Genomic DNA, 5,820 nt, shown 5'->3' with positions numbered 1-5,820 from the left:
ACATATATATATATATGTATATACAGTATGGAACAAAGAGGTCACATGACCGGATACTGTTGCAAGACTTAGAAGAGGTATCTTGGCACTCCAGGGGTGTTGGTTTAGAGTAGGGTTGTTTTGTTAAATTAAGAAGGATTCCTTGATTTTTTGTTTGTTTATGTTTGGTTCTTTGTTTAAAATGACTGTGTTTTTAATAGATATACTATGGTGTTTTGAGTTGCAATGGTGAAAAACATGGGACGGTTTTTCATTGTGTTCTGTAAGTCTGGTTTCCAGTTTTCTTCCTGTTTCTCCGATGTAGAATTCTTGGCAGTATTGCATGTTATTTTATAAATGACGTTGGTGTTATGCATATATCGATTACACCAAACTCAACGGAAAAGGAATGGAGACTAGACATGACTGTTTTACTTTCAAATGAAAACAAAATGCGTGTTATTAATGTATAAAACATCATAAAGAAACGTGCAAGTCTTGTGCGTCTATTTATGCATATGCCAGCACACCAGACGTCACGACACGGAAATTATCGACTTTGTTAGTGAACTAGCGACATTGAGAAGCAGGGGGTCTGCACTATGGTAACTTTGACGACGTGTAAAGGCATCATTAAAGCTATTCACATCCATGGGTGTCCACAGCAGAGGGGGGGTAAGATGGGGCACTTCCCCCACCTGGAAAATGATAAACATAATTATTTCTTTATTCTTATTCACTCAACATATGTATATTAATTTTTTATTCACTTAACAATTTCACACTACTTTGCCCCCACCATATCTGGATACGCATCCTGTTCGTGCAAAACTTCTAACAGCAGACTACCTGTACCGAAATTTAAAAGCTAGTTTGTACAGAGATATTTTTGTTTTACTTTTTTACGCCATGAAAAATGTTACAGTCATAATACGTGTATATCACATCAGGTCTTAACTCTTATTCTACAGTTTAGTGTTTCTCAACCACCAGTCCGTGAGATTTCAGGAAAAAAAAAACTAACAGAATATTCATATGTAAATCGTAATGGTTTTCCTTTTTGTGTTTGCATTTTAGCGATTGACGACAACTTAGGGAGACAGTGAGCTGGTCCTTGGTATCGAAAAGTTGAGAAACACTGTAGTGTATCGTACGTATAAAAGGCAATCCATTTCTTATATTACCTTGATTCATTTAGGAAATCAAAAAACGTTGACATTTCATGCATATAGTGTCACTGTGTGAATTCTAAATTATATTTACTTGAATCTTTCATTCATTTCTACTTTAATTACAGAGGCGTAGGAAACGGAGGACCGGGAGAGGCGAGCCCCTCACTTTTCAACCTGTCCCAGTAAAAATGCATAAAAATTTGGAAAACGATTCTCAGGAAAAGCAGGAGAAGGCGTACAATTTAATCTAGAACCCAATAGCTTCCAGGGCCCCAAAGCAAGTCTTGGACCCCGGTTGTAACGGCGCACATTCCCTTGCTTCACCCCCCCCCCCAAATTTTGTTTGTAATTAAGCACAAAGCTACACAAGGGCTATCTGTGCTCTGCCCACCACGGGTATCGAAACCCGGATTCTAGCGTTGTAAATCCGCAGACATACCGCTGTGCTACTGGGGGGGCAAAGTTTAATTTTGCCTCCTACATCTCTGCATTATATATTGCTATTGTTGTTCTGTTTTTTTTTTCAGGAAAATGTGCCCCTTTTTATGAGTAAGCACAAGAAACGTTTAACAGTTATGATACAACTTTACGCTACAGTAAATAAGCCAGAAAATGTCGTGAAAATTCAACCCAAATTTTTGTATCCTCATATTAATTTTTAGGCACAACTTAAAGAACCCTTCTCTTTCAGTGTATTTTAATAATCAGCTCTTTAAAATTTCCTTAAATCCATGGATTTGTACAAAACAATTCTCAGAGAATAATACACGTAAGTTAATGATTTAAAAACGAAGCCAACTTATTTTAGTTGTACAGATACTCAAGTATCTTCTCTATTAATTCACGCAGAAGACGAACTTGTTTGTCCACAAACTCCTCTATCCCTTTTAGAGCAAGCAGGACAAAACTGGACATTTGTATTCGGGGTGTCCTTATCTGTATGGCGTATAATAGTACTGACTGCTTGTTTGTTTTCTGTTACGCACAATGCTACACAGTGGACTATCTGTGCTGTGCCTAACACAAGTATCGAAACCCGGTTTTGAGAGTTATAAGCCTTCAGACTTACCACTAGGAGGGGAGGGGGCAAGACTGATTGCAGCATTGATAACGAGCCAACAGCTGGAAGTGCAGGGTGTGTCCAGCGACATCTCGGCTCGGTCCTTGGACTTGTTTTTTCTGCAGCCCGGCACATTAACGAATAGGCCACGCTCAGCCCTAACTTTTAGAGACAGTTCTATATTTATTCGTCGTTTTTATGAAATGTGTAATCAATATTCGTCTCTTGTGGAAAACGAAACTTCCACAGAATTTTATTTCTCAACTCTAAATAGTCATTCTTTTAAAGAAAGTTGAATTTTGTTGAATATATTGGTTTATTTATCGTGGATTGTAGCAATAGTAAACATGGATTTATTTTTATAATAAATACGTTGCTTCATTGTGCATGGAATCTGTTAACGGTTACGAAGAGAAGTAATCTAAGTCATGATTGACTGGTATATATACCAAAGATATAGAGCTAAAAGTTCACCAAAGAGGGCGTGATTTATTATAATTTTTTCTCTTCTAAATATACTGTTTATATTGGGCTTCAGTGCCTTTAATTTCATCGAAATAAGTTCCATGAATAATAAAACAAAAAGAACCTATATTATATTTTCAAACATGAGCGCATTCATACAGTTGTAAATAAGATGGTAATACCATCTCACCGGTTGTTTATACATATGTATGTGTATATAATACTTTTTGTGAGAATATTCCTGGAATATGCATTTATTGTAGAACCTAATGACAGCTTTCTGTGGGAATACTGTATTCAAGTTTCACCTGGCGTGTCAGGTGAAATCGATGAGTTACGTCTTAGTGACGTATTTATGCGAGAGTTGTAAGACACGCAGTATAATTCCAAACGACGCTGTATCTGGACGTTTCAAAGATCTGGAGACTCACAAATTGTAAGTGAATTTGTTTCTCTTCGCTTTGTGTATCATATATATAAGAGGTAATGAATTAAAGCACTGGATTAAGTACCGGTGAGTGTCAGATAACAATTTGGGTTTGACATCAAAATAGCATTTAACATTCGTTTGAGAACTTTCTGTCTGTCTGTCTGTCTCTCTCTATATATATGTGTGTGTGTGTGTGTGTATTAGATAGAGCGACAGGTGATACTTTTTTTGTTTAGGTAAGAACAGTTTTATCTCATATCTAGTCGTAAATAAACTTTGTTCAATATATATCAGCTTTCATCAATGATAAGAGTATCTTGGTAGAGCTATGGATTTCGAAGCTGGAGAGCAGAGTTCGAATCAGTGCGATACCGTCAAATATGCCCCACGTCGTAAATTGTGGGGGCGTTATGAGAGTAACAGTCAATTCCTTATTATGACTAGTAAGTGGTAGGATGCTGCTGACCGGCTGTTTACCCTCTGGTCAGTAGTTCAGAATTAAGAAGGGCTTAAGTCGAATTTGTTTGTGGTTAACCACAAAGTTACACAATGGCCTATATGTGCTCTGCCCACCACGGGTATCGAAACCCGGTTTCTAGGGTTGTAAGTCATCAGACATACCGCTATGCGACTGGGGGGGATAGGAGTAGAACTGATATAAATAAAAAACACAAACATTTTTTGTTGCATTAGGAACTACAATTTTCAATGAGCGTACATAAAATATTACATGCCACTTGCAAGTAACGTTGGAATTATATTTTGATTGAGAACATTTTAATTAAACCAATATTGATTATATCTGTGTGAATATATATCTATCTATGTATGTGTTTTATGTATAACAAAACGAAGGAAAATAATTTAACACGTATGCTATAGAGCACAACATAACCAAATCCTTTAGAAACTGCTCTGCAACTGTATAGATATTTATAACCTTCACAAAATTACAAATACAATATATGACCCCTCCCCCCCCCCAAAAAAAAACGCACACAAGTTTTAGCGTCTAGGGCCGGGCGTGTCCCACTGGTTCGCGTCCCAATGCCTCAAAATGGCACTCTGAATGTTGGGTCTGCGTACATGCTAAAAATAAGAGTGACAGTCAGATACCACTAAGGTGAAGAGAAACTAATGTTTCTGACCGCACCTTGATTATCTTTCAGGCCCACTTTGGCCAAAATAACTCTCAAGAAGATTGGATTGAATTGAGATACCACCATTCAGTTAAATTAGCCCAAGAGTTGGGGGTGGGTACTGTTGACTAGCTCCCTTCCCTCTACTCTATCAGTTCAAAATTAGGTACAGCTAAAGCAGAGAGCTATGGGCACCGGAAGAGCTGTAAAACGGGGGTGGGGGGAGGTGGGGCAATCATGTGGAGGCTCTGACCATACATGTTTTTTATTTGTGCAATATTAGGAAAATTATTTTAACCATGAAGTACGGATTGAAGTACGGGAGTACTGAGCAGCTAGTGGTGCTGTTGGATGAATGCTGCAACAAGGACTATGGTTGAAAGCTTTATAACTTCAATAAACACGTGTTGCTGCCGGTTTCGTTTTATTTATTAGCATGTTTTAACACAGCAGCAACCGAATTCATGGTTGCCATCAACTGTGCTTTTCAGCAACTCTACAATTAATATTGTTCCACAGACAATAGTAACAGTCAGTGCCTTGGATACAGAAATTACACCGTACAAGAACAACTTCACTGACCTGTAATAAATCACCTTTATCAGTGAAACAAAGATTGTAATTAAGCGAGATAAGCAAAAAACGAGACTGTAATGTCGCAAATGAAATTAGTAAACAAAAAATATGATCATTATAGTTGTTAGCATAACTATAACCAATAGAAAAATCCAAAGTTCGAGTTGTAAATATGTTCCACACTGTCAGCTGCGAGCGTCTTATATAAATGACAGTCAATTCCATTGTTCTGTTCATAGAGCTGGACTAAGCTTTTTTTGGCGGCGGTCCTTTTGGTCAGGTGGTCAGTAATTCAAAATAAAGGGCAGTTTTACGTGAACACTAGAAATATATGAATTGGCCGTTTAATTCATAAGGTGTCCTTCAGGCAGACCCGCCGACAGGGGGAGGGGCAAAAGGGGCAACTAACCAGGGGCCCATTTGAATGAAACCTTGTTGTGTCGTAAAGTCCACAAAGTACCTTTAGGCCATATCTTTATCTAATCACGAAAATCATAGTTTTTGGCTTTTCTTTCGATATAGATGTTTGATACATTAAGAATGATTGAAATAACAATTTGAGTAATAATTAATATATATTTGTTACTTTATAGATTTAATGAATATTTGTTGTTACTTTATTAACGTTTTTATACTTATACTGTGAGCTAAAATCGGCTGCTGCTATGATTTTGCCTTGTTTATGAGCTGTCCTAATTTAGAATGGGCTTTTTAATAAGTTCTTTAAAATGTTAAAAAACACAGAGAAAGGGGGCCTGGCGAGAATGTTTGCCCTGGGGCTCGTGCTGGCTCTCGACGCTCCTGCCTTCAGGTTTGGCCCGGCATGGCCAGGTGGTTAAGGCTCTCGACTGGCAATCTGAGGGTCGCGGGTTCGAATCCCCGTCACACCAAACATGCTCGCCCTTTCAGCCGTGGGGGCGTTATAATGTGACGGCCAATCCCACTATTCGTTGGTAAAAGAGTAGCCCAAGAGTTGGCGGTGGGTGGTGATGACTAGCT

At 38.1% G+C, this 5,820-nt stretch overlaps 1 protein-coding gene across 2 annotated transcripts in view; it reads left to right on the top strand.

Annotated features, from left to right (window-relative positions):
• Nucleotides 1–3,028: 3,028 nt before the first annotated feature.
• LOC111088295 overlaps nt 3,029–5,820 on the top strand; it is a 15,446-nt gene continuing 12,654 nt past the window's right edge. Inside the window, exon 1 of one of the 2 annotated variants that reach the window (XM_022397988.1) lies at nt 3,029–3,112. The gene's annotated coding sequence lies outside the window, so the exon portion shown is untranslated. The remainder of the gene's footprint in view (nt 3,113–5,820) is intronic. The other variant, XM_022397989.1, reaches the window with a different exon arrangement.

The sequence above is a fragment of the Limulus polyphemus genome, unplaced genomic scaffold (assembly GCF_000517525.1).
Source record: "Limulus polyphemus unplaced genomic scaffold, Limulus_polyphemus-2.1.2 Scaffold3499, whole genome shotgun sequence".
NCBI lineage: Eukaryota > Metazoa > Arthropoda > Merostomata > Xiphosura > Limulidae > Limulus > Limulus polyphemus.
The sequence above is the reverse complement of the archived record's forward strand: the minus strand, read 5'-3'. Positions and strand labels throughout refer to the sequence as shown.